The following is a 21816-nucleotide window of genomic DNA, read 5'->3' as shown; positions in this document are numbered from 1 at the left end:
CAGTGAAAGTGACGAGCCTGTTTGGCGCGGTAGCGATTGCGCTGTGCTTCATAGCACGCTTTACTGTACCTCTCTTCGTTTTAACTTTCTGAGCGTGTTTTTAATCCAAACATATCTTATCTATATGTTTTTGGAATCAGGAACCGACAAGGAATAAGATGAAAGTGTTTTTAAATTGATTTCAAACATTTAATTTTGATCATAATTTTTATTTTTTTTAATTTTCAGAGCTTGTTTTTAATCCAAATATAACATATTTATATGTTTTTGGAATCAGAAAATAATGACGAATAAGATGAACGTAAATTTGGATCGTTTTAGAAAATGGTTTTTTTTTCTCCAATTTTCAGATTTTTAATGACCAAAGTCATTAAATAATTTTTAAGCCACCAAGCTGAAATGCAATACCGAAGTCCGGCCTTCGTCGAAAATTGCTTGGCCAAAATTTCAATCAATTTGATTGAAAAATGAGGGTGTGACAGTGCCGCCTCAACTTTTACAAAAAGCAGGATATGACGTCATCAGACATTTATCGAAAAAATGAAAAAAAAATCCGGGGATATCATACCCAAGAACTCTCATGTCAAATTTCATAAAGATAGGTCAAGTAGTTTACTCTGAATCGCTCTACACACACACACACACACACACACACACACACACACACACACACACACACACACACACACACACACACACACACACACACACACACAGATACACCACGACCCTCGTCTCGATTCCCCCTCTATGTTAAAACATTTAGTCAAAACTTGACTAAATGTAAAAAGAAGTTGTTAATAAGGTGTTTAGCTTCCGAACTGAAATGCAATCCTTTAGTCTGAACTGACGCAAAGAACGTTTGACCAAAACTTCAATAAGCCTAATTTAAAAATGTGCCGCCTACAGTTTTGTTAAAAGTTCGATATGAAGTCATCAAAGTGAGACATCTTTCACACACACACACACACACACACACACACACACACACACACACACACACACACACACACACACACACACGTAATCTTACGGATATTTAGAGTCAGTGCGCTGAATCGGTCGGATCCTATCGGTCTATCGCCTGGAAACAACTTCACGCTGTAGTTATATAAACCATTAGGTGCAAAAATGGGAACAGCTGTCAAGGCACAAGTTCCTTCTAGGGAACCATTGCCAGCAGTCGTATTAGAAAGATTAAGGTCTCCATCAGTCTCACTGGGCTGAAACAGATGTTATTCACAATATGCAGCGGCTATACAAAATATTGTGTGTGTATTTGTGAGTATATGTGTGAGTGTGTGTGTGTGTGTATGTTTGCTTGTGTGTGTGTGTACGCGCGTGTGTGTGTGTGTGTGTGTGTGTGTGTGTGTATGTGTGTATGTAAGTGCATTTGTGTGTATGTATACATGATTAGGCCTATGTGCCTGTGTGTGCATGTTGAATGTGCCCGTCTGTACCCTTGTGCATATATTTGTTTGTGATTAAATGTGTGTGTGCGCGGGTGCGTGCGTGTGTGGTTGTTTGTGCTTGTGTGTGTGTATTACTTTGTGTGCGCGCGTGCGTACGTGCTTGTATGTGTGTGTGTGTGTGTGTGTGTGTGTGTGTGTGTGTGTGTGTGTGTGCGTGTGCGCGTGTGTGTGTGTGTGTGTGTGTGTGGCCTTAAGCTTGTATATGTGCGAGAGCGCATGTTGCACGCGCTCCGCATGGAGTTCACGCTTGGTACCGTTCTTGTCCCAGGAAAGATCCATCTGCAGCTGTAGCGTTGATCCGAGGCATATATCGTGTCCACGTTACAGGTGAATGTTACGCTCCAAATGTCATGCGCGGTGTTCCAACTTTGACTGCAGTCAGACACAGTTTTATCTGCACAAAACAAAAATAATCCCATTGTTCGCAGGTGGAGCGTGTTTTTTTGGATTAAACACACACACACACACACACACACACACACACACACACACACACACACACACACACACACACACACACACACACACAAACAGACACACACAGACACAGACACAGACACAGACACACACAGACTACACACAATGACAGATATAGTATCAATTAAATTGAGAGAACAAAATATTGCCTTACCCCGTGTATGCGGACGGCGGTAACTTAGGTTCGTGGCCTGACCGTTTCCCCAGGTTTGTTGACACACGTAAAACAAAGCAGCAGAATTTCTGTCATAATTTTTGATTTCAAGCACTTTATTCGGCAAAAGAGTGCCTCGCCAAGAGGTAACAGCCGGCGGTTTACTGTTGGCTGGTTGACAAGTGCACGTGATGTTGTCCCCTTTGTTGACGTAGTCTGGACAGTTGACTAAAGTGGGCTGACCCGGTCGCACTGTGTGAAAACGTCAGAGCTTGAGTTAGAAGTTAGACATGCGGGTATGGAACAAATCGTATGTGTTTAAACAGATAGGATGAGATGGGACAGAGAGAGAGAGGGGGATGAGAGAAACTAGTCGCCTAAGGCGAAAATACCACATTTAGTCAAGCTCAGTCGAACTCACAGAATGAAACTGAACGCACTGCATTTTTTTCACAATGACCGTAGTCCGCCGCTTGTGCAAAACGGAGTGAAACTGACGAGCCTGTTCAGCGCTGTAGTGGTTTCGCTGTGCTGCATAGGCTTTTCTGTACCTCTCTTCGTTTTAACTTTCTGAGCGTGTTTTTAATCCAAACATATCATATCTATATGTTTTTGGAATCAGGAACTGATAAGGAATAAGACAACATTGTTTTTAAATCGATTTGGGAAACTTAATTTTGATGATAATTTTTATATATTTAATTTTCAGAGCTTGTTTTGAATCCAAATATAACATATTTATATGTTTTTGGAATCCAAAAATAAAGAAAAATATGATGAAATTGTTTTTGGATCGTTTAATAAAAAAAATAATTTTAATTACAAGTTTCCGATTTTTAATGACCAAACTCACTCATTAGTTTTTAAGCCACCAAGCTGAAATGCAATACCAAACCCCGGCCTTCGTCGAAGATTGCTTGGCCAAAATTTCAATCAATTTGATTGAAAACAAGAAGGGCAAAGCCCATACGACTCACATGCTTGACCTTGACCTTTACATGAACTAAACCTAGCAATGACATCATACACTAAGAACGGCTTTACACATTTTTCCTACCAAAATACATGTGACCTTGACCCAAGGTCAAGGTCATGCAACACAAAGCTGTTAATTCAAGACATAGGAAGTACAATGGTGCTTATTGGCTCTTTCTACCATGAGATATGGTCACTTTTAGTGGTTCACTACCTTATTTTGGTCACATTTCATAAGGGTCAAAGTGACCTTGACCTTGATCATATGTGACCAAATGTGTCTCATGATGAAAGCATAACATGTGCCCCACATAATTGTTAAGTTTGAAACAGTTATCTTCCATAGTTCAGGGTCAAGGTCACTTCAAAATATGTATACAATCCAAATTTGAAGAGCTCCTGTGACCTTGACCTTGAAGCAAGGTAAACCACACTGGTATCAAAAGATGGGGCTTACTTTGCCCTATATATCATATATAGGTGAGGTATTGAATCTCAAAAACTTCAGAGAAAATGGGAAAAATGGGAGAAATAGCTGTTTTTTAGACAACATTAATGGCCCCTGCGACCTTGACCTTGAAGCAAGGTCAAGATGCTATGTATGTTTTTTGGGGCCTTGTCATCATACACCATCTTGCCAAATTTGGTACTGATAGACTGAATAGTGTCCAAGAAATATCCAACGTTAAAGTTTTCCGGACGGACGGACGTCCGGACGGACGGGGGGGACGGACGGACGGACGACTCGGGTGAGTACATAGACTCACTTTTGCTTCGCATGTGAGTCAAAAAAGGGTGTGACAGTGCCGCCTCAACTTTTACAAAGAGCCGGATGTGACGTTATCAAAGGTATTTATCGAAAAAAGAAAAAAAAATCCGGGGATATCATTCCCAGGAACTCTCATGTCAAATTTCATAAAGATCGGTCCAGTAGTTTGGTCTGAATCGCTCTACACACACACACGCACAGACACAGACACACACACACACATACACCACGACCCTCGTCTCGAGTCTTTCTTTCTTTCTTTATTTGGTGTTTAACGTCGTTTTCAACCATTCAAGGTTATATCGCGACGGGGGAAAGGGGGAGATGGGATAGGGGAAAGGGGGGAGATGGGATAGAGCCACTTGTTAATTGTTTCTTGTTCACAAAAGCACCAATCAAAAAATTGCTCCAGGGGCCCGCAACGTAGTAAAATATATGACCCCACCGGGAGAATGCAAGCTCCCAGCACAAAGGACGTAACACTTCTTACACACTGCTTGACCAAAATCTTTACAAACATTGACCATATTGCATACACGAAACACCCAACAAGGGCAAAAGGAGAAACAGAACCCGCTAGTCGCCTCTCACGACATGCTGGTTAGCATCGGGTAAATTCTTTCTCGTCCCAACCAATATGGGACTCCCCCTAACCCGCGGGGGGTGTCTCGATTCTCCCTCTATGTTAAAAACATTTAGTCAAAACTTGACTAAATGTAAAAAGAAGTTGTTAATAAGGTGTTTAGCTTCCGAACTGAAATGCAATCCTTTAGTGTGAACTGATGCAAAGAACGTTTGACCAAAACTTCAATAAGCCTAATTTAAAAATGTGCCGCCTACAGTTTTGTTAAAAGCTCCGATATGAAGTCATCAAAGTGAGACATCTTTCACACACACACACACACACACACACACACACACACACACACACACACACACACACACACACACACACACACACACACATACACACACACACGAACAAAACAAACATGGTGGGAATATCATCTAATCAGGTGGGTTTTTTACGTTTAGTCAAGTTTTGACTAAATGTTTTAACATAGAGGGGGAATCGAGACCAGGGTCGTGGTGTATGGGTGTGTGTGTGTGTGTGTGTGTGTGTGTGTGTGTGTGTGTGTGTGTGTGTGTGTGTGTGTGTCTGTCTGTCTGTGCGTGTGTGTGTGTGTAGAGCGATTCAGACTAAACTACTGGACCGACCTTTATGAAATTCTACATGAGAGTTTTTGGGAATGATATCCCCGGACGTTTTTTTCTTTTTTTCGATAAATGTCTTTGATGACGTCATATCCGGCTTTTTGTAAAAGTTGAGGCGGCACTGTCACACCCTCGTTTTACAATCAAATTGATTGAAATTTTGCCAAGCAATCTTCGACGAAGGCCGGACTTCAGTATTGCATTTCAGCTTGGTGGCTTAAAAATTAATCTATGACTTTGGTCATTAAAAATCTGAAAATTGTAAAAAACATTTTTTATAAAACGATCCAAATTTACGTTCATCTTATTCTTCATCATTTCCTGATTCCAAAAACATATAAATATGTTATATTTGGATTAAACAAAAAGCTCTGAAAATTAAAAATATAAAAATTATGATCAAAATTAAATGTTTGAAATCAAGTTAAAAACACTTTCATCTTATTCCTTGTCGGTTCCTGATTCCAAAAACATATGTATAGGTTACAACACGAGTGTTTTTTTTTATGGCTTGTATTTCAGTCAAGACCCAGCGGATGAATATCATCGGGAGACACGAGCCTCTGGCGAGTGGCTCTCGATTGATATTCCCGCTGGGTCTTGACTGAAATACAAGCCATATAAAAAACCACGAGTGTTGTAATCTGTATATCCCATTCTACCATCAAACACAAAGTGTAGACTACTAGCGGCACTGTTGCGATCTGTGCAGGGTAAAACTGTTGCCAGCGAGACTTAGCCCTTTTGCAACCTTAAACTAAGTGACCGTCGCTGAAAAAATAAAACGAATGAGTGCATCGATAAGTACGCGGTAACACTACTTTCAGACCATTTAAAAGCTTTAAGTAAAGGTTCATAAGTTGCAAGAAAGTAATGAAGTCGAATAGAAATTAATTTAGTTGAAGCGCACAATTCTTTTGTTTTGCGTTTCAGGTCGGCAGAACGGGCGAAACGGGTTTGGGACCCATTTGGCTTACTCGATTCAGAATCGATTCCACGTTGTTTTTCTCGAACGTGTGTAATTAGGCTTATTGACAGAGAAGCAAATTTTAGGGAACAAATATGTAGGTTTAGATTTAACCATTTGCTCCCTATTTGAAATGTATCTACGTGATAAACTGTTTTGCGAGTGTGTTTGCATGGATCAACTTAAACTGGTATGGGTGTGAGGAAAACGCGACCGACACGTCTGTCACCGCCGATTGATTGCATTTTGAAGGAATATGACTGGATTACGGAAAAATATGTGGACTTACTGCAGAGCCAGGCAAAAGAGTAGACTTGCTCGCAAAACACGTGAAACAGCCGATGTTTGATAGCTGAAGGCGCACACCAAAACACACTACCGACAGATTCTCAAAAGTCGTCTGCTAACGATGCAAGGGGAGGGTACTCGTGTTTTTGTTTTGGTTCGCTAGCATCTGGTTATCTTGTAAGTTGAATGTTCGTTTTTTTCGACCTGCATTGCTTTCATAATGAAAGAAACTTTTGCTTATTGCATCTCATACATCAGATCAGTTCTGAGATTCATTTTTGCGTGCAACTGATATGGTTTTCTGAGCCGTGCAATACGTTTGTTTGTTTGTTTATTTGTTGCTTAACGTCCAGCCGACTACGCAGAGCCATATCAGGACGAGCCGTGCAATACGATTTTAGAACTTCATACAAATGTGTCACATTGTTCGGCGCGAGGTCAAAGGTCGGGAGGAAAGTAGTCCTTTGCCCAAATCGGAATCTGCACTATCATATATTTTTTGGAGTCCATGATGTATTTATTGAGCTATAAAAATACAACATATATACCCATACTGAAGTTACAGAGACAAAGAAGGGAGGTCATGGGATATAGATATGATATGTTGGGATTAAAAACACGCTCAGAAAGTTAAAACGAAGAGAGGTACAGAAAAGCGTGCTATCCTTCTCAATGCAACTACTACCCCGCTCTTCTTGTCAATTTCACTGCCTTTGCCACGAGCGGTGGACTGACGATGCTACGAGTATACGGTCTTAGTGAAAAATTGCAGTGCGTTCAGTTTCATTCTGTGAGTTCGACAGCTTGACTAAATGTTGTATTTTCGCCTTACGCGACTTGTTTTATAATCGTTGCACACACACACACAGACACACACACAGACACACACACACACAGACACACACACACACACACACACAGACGCACACACACACACACATACATACACACGTACACACACAGACACACACACACACACACGCACGCACACGTCCCCCCCGATACACACACCAATCAGCCAGTTTACCTATCGTGAGGACTTGGGTGTACCGAAACCTGCTTTCAGTAGGCGGATTGAACCTTATTGAAGAGTTGTGATGTCCACCGTTGGCAGGCATTGGTAGGTCTGAAATTGTGCACGTTCCTCGCTTGTATTTCGTATTGTCCTCCTTGAAATCATACAGTGTCAGGGTTCCTGTTATATTTGTTGCGCTAAACTGCCAGACACAGAGATCACAAGTGAAGTCAATGATTAATGTTAGCAGGCCTCTGAGGGTAAATATAAAATAAGTTGGACAGAAAACAAAGCAGAGCAACCTCGATCCACATTGGCAGTGGCAGAGCGCGATTTACAAAACACAAAAATGCTCTCGTATATTATGTGTGACCCTCCACCACGGAATGAGTCGCATGTCACCTTTGCATGCTTTTCACATTTAGTCAAGTTTTGACTAAATGTTTTAACATAGAGGGGGGAATCGAGACGAGGGTCGAGGTGTATGTGTGTGGTATATGTGTGTGTGTGTGTGTGTGTGTGTGTGTGTGTGTGTGTGTGTGTGTGTGTGTGTGTCTGTGTGTGTGTGTGTGTGTGTGTGTGTGTGTGTGTGTGTGTAGAGCGATTCAGAGTAAACTACTGGACCGATCTTTATGAAATGTTTCATGAGTGTTCCTGGGTATGAAATCCCCAGATGTTTTTTCATTTTTTCCGATAAATGTCTTTGATGACGTCATATCCGGCATTTTGTAAAAGTTGAGGCGGCACTGTCACACCCTCATTTTTCAATAAAATTGATTGACATTTTGGCCAAGCAATCTTCGACGAAGGCCGGACTTTGGTATTGCATTTCAGCTTGGAAGCTTAAAAATTAATAATGACTTTGGTCATTAAAAACCTGAAAATTGTAATTAATTTTTTTTTTTATAAAATTGACATTAGTCAGAAGAAACAAGCACACGTGTGGTGGGGGTATTTCCCGGCGAGTTTTCAGTGTTGTTGTTGTTGTTGCGAAGCGAAGCGGCTTCCCAGTGCGGAAGGCAGGCAGTGTGTGCATCAAACAGTGTTGTTGTGATGGATGGATGAGTGAGTGATGACGGTGAATGAGTTAGTTAAACTATGACTGAATATCTATTGATTGATTGATATTAAAGTGAACATTAGGGGGGGGGGGGTTAGAAATGCACCATTGTGCACTCGCCTTGATGTAAGGAACACTACTGCAGTCTCCAACAGCTTCAAAGTGGGTTAGACAGGCTCTTGATAAAGACTGAGGCAAAATGTGCCAAATCACATATTGTCTTGTAAGAAGGAAAAATCTTCATTTGTCACCTATCTGCACTTTTTTGACTTTGAGTGCATAGCCACAATGGTCACAGACAAGATGCATCAAACAGATTTGAAAAAGACCCCAAACTGAACTTGTTATGTCTATTTGTAACCCCTCTCACCTTTTTGACTTGGCCGTACCCAAGCAAAAAGGCTAAAACAATCATAACTAATTCCATGTTGACTTTTTGGTGGGGTGGACCTATTGTTCCAGACTCGCCTTGATTAGAGCAACACTAGTGCAGTGTCCAACAGCTTTTAAAATTTGTTTTGACCTCTTGACAATGTACATGTCAACAATCCCTGACTATCCCTGACTGTTGTGTAGTAAGAAAAAATCTTCATTTCTCCCCTTTCTCCACTTTTTTGAGTGTCAGTGCATAGCCACAATGGTCACAGAAAAGATGCAGCAAACAGATTTGAAAAAGACCCAAAAGTGAACTTGTTATGACTATTTCTAACCTTTCCCACCTTGTTCACTTGGCCGTACCCAAGACAAAAGGCTAAAAAAATTCATAACTAATTCCATGTTCACGTTTTGGTGAGGTGGACCTATTGTTCCAGACTCGCCTTGATTAGAGCAACACTAGTGCAGTGTCCAACAGCTTTTAAAATTTGTTTTGACCTCTTGACAATGTACATGTCAACAATCCCTGACTATCCCTGACTGTTGTGTAGTAAGACAAAATCTTCATTTCTCCCCTTTTTTGAGTGTCAGTGCATAGCCACAATGGTCACAGAAAAGATGCAGCAAACAGATTTGAAAAAGACCCAAAAGTGAACTTGTTATGACTATTTCTAACCTTTCCCACCTTGTTCACTTGGCCGTACCCAAGCCAAAAGGCTAAAAACATTCATAACTAATTCCATGTTCACTTTTTGGTGGGGTGGACCTATTGTTCCAGACTCGCCTTGATTAGAGCAACACTAGTGCAGTGTCCAACAGCTTTTAAAATTTGTTTTGCCCTCTTGACAATGTACATGTCAACAATCTCGGACTATCCCTGACTGTTGTGTAGTAAGAAAAAATCTTCATTTCTCCCCTTTCTCCACTTTTTTGAGTGTCAGTGCATTGCCACAATGGTCACAGAAAAGATGCATCAAACAGATTTGAAAAAGACCCAAAAGTGAACTTGTTATGACTATTTCTAACCTTTCCCACCTTGTTCACTTGGCCGTACCCACGCCAAAAGGCTAAAAAAATGCATAACTAATTCCATGTTCACTTTTTGGTGGGGTGGACCTATTGTTCCAGACTCGCCTTGATTAGAGCAACACTAGTGCAGTGTCCAACAGCTTTTAAAATTTGTTTTGACCTCTTGACAATGTACCCGTGTAAACATGTAACCCTAATCCCTGACTGTTGTGTACAGTGTAGTAAGAAAAAATCTTCATTTCTCCCCTTTCTCCACTTTTTGTGTGTCAGTGCATAGCCACAATGGTCACAGAAAAGATGCATCAAACAGATTTGAAAAAGACCCAAAACTGAATTTGTTATGAATATTTCTCACCTTTTTTGGACTTAAAAAAATGTGGCCCAACAAACACAGCAAAAATCTTCATTTTTCCCCTTTCTTCATCATTTTGTCAGATCGAATTCATCCTCGTCCTGTGAGGGAAAAAAACCCGTCTATGAAATATTCATAGTTGTTATACGAATTGAAAACAAAAAGCCTTTTAGAGAACACAAACAAGTCAAAGTTTGCAAACTACTTGCTTAGTAGACTAAGAGTAGGAAAGTCTGCAAGTACGGTACTGTTGCACAACTTACAGTCGACAAAGCGAGTATTTACGGCGACAGGGAGAACAAAAAACGTAAGCAAGAAGATTTTCAATATTATAAAATCAACAGTTCACAAGTTATACGCGGAAAACATAGTAATAGCTTTCATTTTACCCGAAGAATGTCGTCGACGTTGAAGTTTTTGCAGACGACATTGCTGGTGGAATTGAAACCGGATGTGATCGGTCCTCAGCAGTTGGTTTGACCTCGCTTCTCTCACTGCCTGACAAGGCGAGAGAGAGAGCGCGCACTGAGACAGCCATCCATTAGAATGTAGGTCCGTGGTTTGGTAAACTTACTTTGCAACAGCTTCTTTGTCTTTGTTGGCATTTTCTTTCAAGGCAGCACAACGTAAGATTAGCTTCTTTTGGACAGCAGGTAGAATGCGAGTTTTGAGACAACGACAGTCGTCCAAAGAACGCTTGCTGTGGAACTTTGTTCTACATAATGGTACATGTGATTCTGTATTTTTCTGCGGTTTAATGTTAAATGGTTTCTTTTTTCCTCTGTTGGTTTCTTCCTCCTGAGTTGATCGTTATCACTAAAAACAAGACCATCAGACAGTACCGATCAGTTGGTCCTCAAAATGGACTGTGAATAGTGTGTTGACTGTGTTGACCGTCACAATTATTTTAAGAACCAGGCTGCTGCAGTCAGTTGACATGTTTCGCATATTGTAGGGTTCCCATGCTGCATAGGTAAAGTGGCTTGTATAACCCGACTATTCAGTAGCAAAACACTGTTTATATTTGTGTAGGTTGCTTAGTCATCACAACTAATCTCATTTTGCCTATTGTTTCAGAAAGGAGGATAAGCTACAACAAGATCGACGCTATGTCAGATATGCCTCAGTCACATGAAGACTTCCGAATTTAGATCCACTCGGCATGATGACAAGTCTTGATGAAAATTATTAGACTGAGGACAGCAGTGGAAAAAGTGGCCACATGGCAGGTAACAATTGCTTAGTGTCTGCAGTGCAAAAGACAGATAAGCTGATGGTAGATTTACGAATGAACACAGTACCCTCAGATCTACTGCTGATTTACGACGAGCAAGCTACAATCCAGGGCAGAGAACACTGCAGCGTTGTAATCCAACTCTTCATTTGTTTCAGGAAACGACGTCCTTACAAATTAACATTACAACTCTCTGATACAAAGACATAGTGCATAGTGTACTCTAAACAAGAGGTTGTGCTACCACAGGAACATCCCGATAATTGAGTGGGACAGGATTAAAAAGCTTCCCAGGGCTGCAGTGAGGAAGTACATGGTGTTTCTGTCATTGACCTTAATAGCTTTCACGCAGCCAGTATATATGAGAGATAATGGTCTTCTTGGTGACCGTTCATGCCCAAGCACGCGGAGCTGGTTGCCAGCAGGACAACGTGTCACTGGAAAATATAATAGACTTCGGAGTGCGAGGACCAGGGAAAATAACCTCATGTGAACCTGTCTGAGTGTGACCATCGTGACGCCCATATCTTTAACTCTCAGTCGTATGACAATTCCAAGAATATATTATCTTGATACGCAAGCTCTAGGGTAGGTTAATGATTGTAGATAAGCTTTGCCATGATTATTATGCTGGTGCAGTGTAATAGTGTGTCCGAGTGTGCGTGTGTGTGTGTGTGTGAGGATTGCACAAGATCTCCTTCAGGGACTACACCAACAACAAATACAGTCATTTTATCTGTTTGCCTTCTTTTGAAAATTATACATGGAGTAGATATGATGCATTAGTTTTAACTGTGTGTGTGTGTGTGTGTGTGTGTGTGTGTGTGTGTGTGTGTGTGTGTGTGTGTGTGTGTGTGTGTGTGTGACGGAGTGATTGAGTTTGTGTTACTGTTTGTCGATTTCTTACGGGAGCCTTGAAGGCTTCGCCTCTTGTTCTTTTTGATTTACCTTATCTGGTTCACATTTTACGACAATTTAAAAATGACGGAAAATCACTCGCAACACTGGGCGCGAATGAGTCGCGTTTCTTTCGCCGGGGACTGTAGTGTGGATTATTTCTTAAAGGCACACTCAGCTTCACGTAAACCATCAGTTTCTGGTCTCGTTTAAACACTCACCGCTTGAGAACATCCTAGGTGCCCTCCGTAAAGAGCGAGCATTTTTCAAAGATTTTATTTCGTGCAGTCAGAACGGATGTACAATGAGACACATCGGACGCCTCGTCTTGGCACTAGAACTAACTTTTAAAATCTAAATAACATATTGACAGCTTGTTACACACACATTCTTAAATCATAACAGATTTCTTTTTTCATCAAGACAAGATCAGTACATTTCGAAGTTTTGAAAGTTTTAACAAAGGGAGCCCGGAAGAAGATCTCGCAAGGTCGTGTTTCCCCAAGCAGACGAATTTTCTGCATATATAGCGCTCGATTCTTTGAAGCCAACCACCGCCGATAAGTTCGTGTGACACAATAACGTGCTATTGCAGATACAGCATTGAAATCACAACCTGACGACTAAATTGTGAAAAAGAGAAAAGTGGATCACACGGGTTCATGATGGCTCGGGGGTAAAATAAACCACGAAATCTGGTGTGTGGTTTACGCAAGCTAAATAGCCATTCAAACGAACTGTGTCATTTAATGCTATCAAATGCAATTGCAAGTGTGTTCCATTGGGTTAGAACTGCTTTTTTCGTGATCAGATTTAAATCGTCATGTAAACCATTTGAGACAGACTGGGGCTTTAATTCGCTAAATTCTTCCAAACGCAAGATTGGGAAAGCCATATCTTGCATCATTCAGAATTGTACATTACTCTAAACTTAAGTGGAAGTGCAATGCGACAGCACTGCATACCTCCCGCGAAGGACAAATCACCTCTCTGTCTCTGTCTCTGTCTCTGTCTCTCTCTCTAACATAGAAACATTTCCAGCACATAATCAACAATTTAAATAGGTACAACAACAGCATCTCTATCTCACACACACACACACGCACACACACACACACACACAAACACACACACACACACACACACACATACAACATCAACACTCACATACACATACTAACACACACACTCACACACTTAATCAGACAGTTTTCAGATGTCCGTCTGTTTGTCTGTCTGTCTGTCTGTCTGTCTCTTTGTCTGTCTGTCTGTGTGCAGGCTACTCACCAGATTTTGTGCAGGAGGTATCCAACATTCGTAGTTTCCATCAGAAGCAAACATCTTGGTGATGTTGCACACGACTTCAACTGTCCAATTAACTGTGTCCACGTTTAGGGAGCACTTCTCCTCTAACTCTGTTACGTCTGTTTGACAACGTCACAAAATGATACAATTCAATGATTTGAAAAAGTCAAATTGACCGCTTAAACCAAACATCGCGGCGAACAACTAGCTCATGTGTGTATGTTATGCAGTGGCCGGTGGATAGGTACCCTTTTCTTTCGAAACAAAACATGCACATCGGAGCCACGATTCGCTGCCGATTGCTTGCAGTGATCGATGAGCGCGTGCTTTTCTAAACCCACGTGGCCTCAAGTCAAAGCTGACTCAGGACCAAAAGGTGCGCTTGAAAAGTGGGCAATGGGTGGTGAAAAAAAGTAAATTAAATCTGAACCGAGATTGACATTTTTGTTCTCAAAGAAACATGATTGACTATAATTGTGTGAGATTGCAAGACAATAGTTCAAGTATTGTAAGAAAACTCGGGCGGGGATGTAGCTCAGTCGGTAGCGCGCTGGATTTGTATCCAGTTGGCCGCTGTCAGCGTGAGTTCGTCCCCACGTTCGGCGAGAGATTTATTTCTCAGAGTCAACTTTCTGTGCAGACTCTCCTCGGTGTCCGAACACCCCCGTGTGTACACGCAAGCACAAGACCAAGTGCGCACGAAAAAGACCCTGTAATCCATGTCAGAGTTCGGTGGGTTATAGAAACACGAAAATACCCAGCATGCTTCCTCCGACAACGGCGTATGGCTGCCTAAATGGCGGGGTAAAAAACGGTCATACACGTAAAATTCCACTCGTGAAAAAACAAAACACGAGTGTACGTGGGAGTTTCAGCCCACGAACGCAGCAGAAGAAGAAGAAAAAGAAGTAAGAAAACTTACACTGTATCTGAAAACTGTCTGGTTAAGCTGTGATGACGGACGTCATTTTATAACAAGTCGCGCAAGGCGAAAATACAATATTTAGTCAAGTAGCTGTCGAACTCACAGAATGAAACTGAACGCAATGCCATTTTTCAGCAAGACCGTATACTCGTAGCATCGTCAGTCCACCGCTCATGGCAAAGGCAGTGAAATTGACAAGAAGAGCGGGGTAGTAGTTGCGCTAAGAAGGATAGCACGCTTTTCTGTACCTCTCTTTGTTTTAACTTTCTGAGCGTGTTTTTAATCCAAACATATCATATCTATATGTTTTTGGAATCAGGAACCGACAAGGAATAAGATGAAAGTGTTTTTAAATTGATTTGGACAATTTAATTTTGATAATAATTTTTATATATTTAATTTTCAGAGCTTGTTTTTAATCCAAATATAACATATTTATATGTTTTTGGAATCAGCAAATGATGGAGAATAAGATGAACGTAAATTTGGATCGTTTTATAAATTTTTATTTTTTTTTGCAATTTTCCGATTTTTAATGACCAAATTCATCAATTAATTTTTAAGCCACCAAGCTGAAATGCAATACCGAAGTCCGGGCTTCGTCGAAGATTACTTGACCAAAATTTCAACCAACTTGGTTGAAAAATGAGGGCGTGACAGTGCCGCCTCAACTTTCACGAAAAGCCGGATATGACGTCATCAAAGACATTTATCAAAAAAATGAAAAAAACGTTCGGGGATATCAATCCCAGGAACTCTCATGTAAAATTTTATAAAGATCGGTCCAGTAGTTTGGTCTGAATCGCTCTACACACACACACGCAGACAGATAGACAGACAGACAGACAGACACACACACACACACACACACACACATACACCACGACCCTCGTCTCGATTCCCCACTCTACGTTAAAATATTTAGTCAAAACTTGACTAAATATAAAAAGGTAAAGTTTTTATGAACATGAATCCGCTGTGACCCCAACATTTAACGAGGGTCAACCTGACAAGCATCATGTCGGCAGAGCATCAAACCCTTGAATTTTGCACAGTTTTAAAGCACTAGCTTTAAAAACACCTGAGATAATGTCAACGTTACATTTTTTTATGAAACAAACACGACCCCTGTGTGACCAATAACATTTGCTGAGGGTCAAGCAAACTGGGATAATGTCGGGAGATCATCAAACCCTCAAAGCATGCAGAGTTTCAAAGCTCCATCTTCAAAAACATCCCCTCTTCGAGCGCCTGCCCTCAGGTCGTCGATTCCGATCCCTGGGGGCACGCACTCGACGTCTCCAGACCTCTTTCTTCCCCCAAGCTGTTTCCTCCCTTAACGCATCCCATCCCTCAGTTGGGCAGCTTCGCAGTCGGTGATCCTGCTGGCGGTGAACTCACCACATCCTGTGACTCAGTGTTAGGTAGTGGTGGTGGTGGTGGTGGGGAGGGCGGGGGGTTGAGTGGGACTTTGATGTGTGATTCCTGATTTCCAAATGTTCAACATTTTCTTTAGCTGCATTATTTTAGTTATTCATGAGTGGGTGGGTGGAGGGGATGGGCTAGTTCTAACTATGCATTAGATTATAAAATTGTATTCTGTGTAGACCCTTCCACCAGCATCTTAGACCGCTCTCTGTACATTTTCTTTTAATAGATGATTGTCATTTGTTTTACCTCATGTCTGCCCTGCGTGTGATGGTGTGATCGTGACTGCTGTAGTGTGGGCGTGTGTGAGTTGGTGTGTATGTCAGTGTATGTGTGGGCGTGTGTGTGTGTGTGTCTGTCAGTGTGTGTGTGGGTGTGTGTGTGTGTGTGCGTGATTTTACCAACACTACGCGAAATTCCTTGTGCTTTAAATGTTTTTTAATGTCACTTGGCTCACTAAATACTGTATTCTGTATTCTGTATTCTGATAACCTCTAAGTTATTTGTTGTTGTCAAGGGACGGACCGACGGTCGGCCGGCCATCCATACAGACGGACACTACTCATAACTAAGACTCACCAATTACTCAGGTGAGTCAAAAAAACGTAAAGTGGACGTTATCTCAAATGATTATGAAGCTAGAGCTTTAAAACTTTGCACATGTCTAGATTTCAGGGGTGGGACTCTCTTGTGATGAAAAAGCAGGAAATCCCTTTACCCCTCGATTTTTTTTTAAATGGTACATTAAAATCTGTGCAATCTGGTGCATTTTGAGACTAAAATTCAACTCGTTTGGATCAGGTAAAAAAGACATTCTCCTCAACCCCCCCCCCCCCCCAAAAAAAAAAAAAAAAAAAAATCCCAACCAAACATAAACAAGAGGCGAAGCCTTCAAGGCTCCCGTAAGAAATCGACAAACAGTAACACAAACTCATTCACTCCGTCACACATACACACACACAGTAAGCATAGGTGACACGGTGCAAGAGTGGGAGACACTAGATCTAGATCTGTCTGTCTGTAGCCTACTTACGGGGACACGACTGCCAGATCGACACTGCGCTTTCGACAGCGCTTCCTCGCGCACACACTGGAAACACGCTGTGCAGATCAACCTGTAGGAAATCTCCTTTGGTATCTTCTTTATCTATTTTTCTGGGGCTACGAAACCGAACAATGTGAAATCGTCTTCCCCGAATCGGCGAACTGCAGCTGGGTGGATCTATACCACAATCTTAGGTGATCTGACTTAACCTTGACCCCTGACCTGGTCTACATACCACACACGACACAAACCAGTCACCTGTTTTACCCCCCCTAAACCCCCCACCACCCGTTTTCTTTGGATACACACTTTAACTACATACGTGCCGACGAAATGTTGATCATTGCTTCAATACTTTGAAGCTGTTGCTTGGATAATAACCAGGTAAAATGAGTATTTCGGTGTTCAGTCAAATGTTAAAGTTTCTATCACACACATACATACATACGCACGCACAGACAGACAAAAGTTAGCATCGCATAGGCTACACTTACGTGAGCCAAAAACACTTTTACACAACAATGGTAACATTGTAATGGTGCATATTTACGTAATGAACCATGTATCCATAATCCAATACTGGCAATAGTATGATCCAAGTGACGCCCCAATGCATTGAAGCTCAACATGACTATTAGTTATCAGGAGTTTTCAGACAGCACAATTTAACTCTCAAGCCTCCAGTGTTCTGTTCCATCTTCACTTCTCTCCATATCATTCAGTCAACAAGTTATAGATACTGTGATGAAATTGGACGCGGAAAAATAGATTACTCCAGCGGAATTCGTAAGTTGTGTCCGCGGAAATCCGCGGATTCGCGGAAAAGTCCCACCCCTGAGATCTTGACGTTCTCCCGACATGAGTCGATGACCCCAGTTTGTTTTAGGCCAAAAAAAAATAGGTCTGTTTCCGGTAACATAGGCCAAAAAAATAGGGTCGGTAGGTCGGGATTTATTTTTTTTTCCTCCAAAAAACCATATTTTTACGTTATTTTGCAAAAAAACCCAAAAGATTTTTTTTTCTTTTTTTTTTCCCCCAAATGCCAAAAAAAAGTCTAGGGTCGCGCGAAAAAAATAGGGTCGGTCGGGTTACCGTAAACAGACCTATTTTTTTTTTGCCCTTACCCTTGTCAAATTTTAAGGTCGCAGCGGAGTCACGTTCGATTCATAACAAAAATAATGTTGACATTATCTCAGATGTTTTTGTAAGCGAGAGATTTGAATCTTGAAGACTTCTTGTTAGGTTTCGACGATCTCCCAATGTGACCTTAGTTTAGTGGACCCTCCTCAAATGTAGGGGTCACAGCGGGGTCATGTACGATACATAAAAACCTATACTGCGGGGTCATGTGTGATACATAAAAACCTATCGTTTACGATATTGCGGATATTTTTTAAAGCTAGATCTTTAAAACTTTACACTTTTTGAGGGTTTGATTCTTCTTCTTCTGCGTTCGATGTTGTGAGGGTTTGATGATCTGCCGATATATCCAAAGTGTGGTTGACCCTCTTCAAAATGTGGAATCACAGTGGGGTCATATTCGTAAAAACTCTCATTCGAGGTTTTCATTTTATTTTAATGTTCATTACTTTCATTGTCCCATGAGCTGGGAAATTCGGGTCGCTTCCTCCAAGTGGAAAGCTAGCAGCAACTGCCTCGCGCTACCCATGTATACGCATTTAGGTGTAATCAGCCACCTACGCTTATGGCAGAATGACCGAGGTCTTAAACGTGCCACAATGGTGACACGGGGGTGGAACTTGGATACCGTCTCTGAGTCTGCACATTAAGTTGACCCGTGTCCATTGCAGCCCGGATTCGAACCCGTGACCCTAGGATCACAAGTCAAGTGCTCTACCAAATGAGCTACCGGGGCCCCAAACTGCTTCTCTATTGTTTTTGAAGCAAATCCTCGAAATTTCACTAAAGTGTAGATGTTGATAATAAGCCTACATGACCAAAATGGGGCTTGTTTTATCAAATTAATGTCAAGGTTACAACATGAAAAGTTTGCCGTAGAATACCACCACTGAAAACTATCCACTGAGCTAACAAGAAAATACGTTTTAACTAAATACCAATGCATTTAAAACAAATGCTTCTTTCAATGTTTACTGACAAAAACTGTAATCATGTGTCAAAATACAAACTTGATCCTTATGTGGCCTGTATCAATCCATTCAACCCTAAGAATATTTCACATGTATATATATATATTCAAACCAACCTCTTGACGAGGATCAATCAAACGTACGTCAAGTCGGTAAATTATCAAACACTACAAGTGTGCAAAATATCAAAGCTCTAGCTTCAAAATCATCCGAGATAACCTCAAGTCAATGTTAAGTTTTTTTTATGAAACCAACATGACCCCGCTGTGACCCCAACATTTGACGAGGGTCAACTAAATTGGGATCACTTGGTGAAATTATCAAACCCTAAAAGTGTGCACAGTTTCAGAGGAATGGCTTTAAAAAAACTTCCGAGATAACCTCAACGTTAATTTTTTTTATACGGACAGACGGAAGGCCCGCCAGCCGTCCGTCCATACAACCGGACACATATGAGTCCTAATACTCACAAATTACTCAAGTGAGTCAACAAACAAAGATCACCGCTGGAGGCAAAAGAATTGGGAGCAAGTGCTGCGAAGCTAAGGCCTAAAAAAAATAGGTGTGGTTACGGTAACCCGACCTACCCTATTTTTAGGGGCAGATCCTATAACTTTTTATTACATTTGTCAAAAAAAAAAAAAAAACCGAGTGCAAAAAACGCAATGAAAGCGAAAGCGCCCGTGTCGCACACTTATTTCCCTGTCAAGTAGGTTTAATTTGTACACATTAGAAAAAAAAGTTAAAAAAAAATAAAAGTGATTGCCTACCTTACCTACCTACCCTATTTTATTTGGCTATGTTACCGTAACCACACCTATTTTTTTTTTGGTCTAAGAATAGAAATGCGAATACACGCTGTCTTGAAGCAGTGACTTTTTGCTGCCAATTGTCCTTGTTGCTGAAGTATGCAATGCCACTATTGCTTAGAATTGGTAACATTATCATCATCTGTGTAAAGGTAATGAATCTCAGGCTCAGATGAACTCACTGCGCTGAGATATCAACGTGCGAAGATTCCTGACTGTCAATCCTGAAAGTGTGCAACAATGGCGAACAGAGCAGAGGATAAAATAATAAAGAAGAGGAGTCCTGTGAGGTTACCCTCATGGAAATTCGGGCTGCTTTCTCCTTGGGTAAAGCAAGCTGCCAATACAGTATACGGCGCTACCCATTTTTTTCCCTGCGTGCGTATATTCATGTTTCCAAGCCCTGAGACTTTCGCTGTGAACTTGAGTTCTTTATCGTGCGCATTCGTGCACACGGGGGCGTTCGGACACCGAGGAGAGTACGCACAGTTGACTCAAGGAAATACATCCCTCGCCGAATCGAACCCACGCCAATAGCGGCTACCGGTTTTGAAGCCAGCGCCGCTACCGACTGAGCTATTTCCCCGCCCAGAGGCGTACGAAAAATATGTCAAGAAAACCATGGTCATGGCAATCAAAGTATTGATCGTTTATAAAATGTGTCAACATGCACCGATAATTTAATCAATGTTTGTGTTGTCATTTTGAGTGGTGAAAGGGACTTGTCCGTAGACTATTAAATGTAAATGAGATTTTCTGTAACGTGTCATCCCAAGATATCATAGGATGGTCAAGGGAGTATATTGGTAAGAGTTAACATACATCTGAGCTGTACCACTGAACATAATTCTAATATGTGTGTGTTCAGTGTCCACATACACACACACACACACACACTGGATTGTCTTTGAGTAAAAGTAAGGTTGTGTAAGTGCGTTATTAGGTGTGTGCTGCGACCCGAACATGCCTCACGACCACCCCCCCTGCCCCCCTCCCCCAGCTCCTGTCCCTCCCCACAAACAAAACAACAGAATTTTCGGAACCCTTATTCTAACTTCAACGAATACATTTAGTTTGTTTAATCAAAAATGTGATATATATACTTACGAAAAACACGGATCTCGCAAGGTCTCGTGTTGCCGCCACCGTAGTTTTGTACATCACTGCATTCAATATTCCCAGCAACGCGTCGCACGTGCCCGTGTTTCACAGTCAGAGCACTCTCAGTCTGGTTTACCCACTCTGCTTCGTACCAGCTATTGTTCGCAACAGTGCAGCCTGCGGCCAAGTTGCACTCAGCAATATTTTCCTCCGAAGAGGTGCTACTGCTAGCTCCTTTGATGTTCCAATACAACGGGTTGAGTGCGAGTCCGCCACACATTAATTGGGCAGGCATGCTTTCGTCAAATTCCAACTTGCCGTGTACACAGGTGGCAACTTCAGTGCGTGGTGTAGTATTTGCCTGTGCGGTAGGTCTACTTGGTGTGACAAGTCCATTTGGTCCTCCGACTCCTTGTCCAGTTTGTGTTGGATTTTGACTGCCACGCTGACCGCGACAACCGCGCCACGCAACAATTACAGACACAATCAACACAGCTCGCATCGCTGACAGCTGTTCTGTGTAACTCAGGAGCATCCTATGTGGGGCAGTTACAAGTGTAAGCGTCTGGTGTGATCGGCTTCATCAAGTTCGAGATGAGGCTCACTTTGGTTTATCGAACAAGCTAGTGACGTCATACTGAAAACGTCAGAAGCTGGAATCTATAAGACGTCACTTGTTCTATTAGCACAGAGCCATCACAAGTACGTGTTCAAGTCACAGGCACTCGTCACGAGGTGGGCGGGGCCTATGTCTTACTTGGATGTAACTTGTGATGGACGGTCGTCTTTCCTTATGGCTTTTGTCCTTTTGCT

Source organism: Littorina saxatilis, linkage group LG8 (assembly GCF_037325665.1).
Source record: "Littorina saxatilis isolate snail1 linkage group LG8, US_GU_Lsax_2.0, whole genome shotgun sequence".
NCBI lineage: Eukaryota > Metazoa > Mollusca > Gastropoda > Littorinimorpha > Littorinidae > Littorina > Littorina saxatilis.
This window is presented reverse-complemented; position numbering follows the sequence as displayed.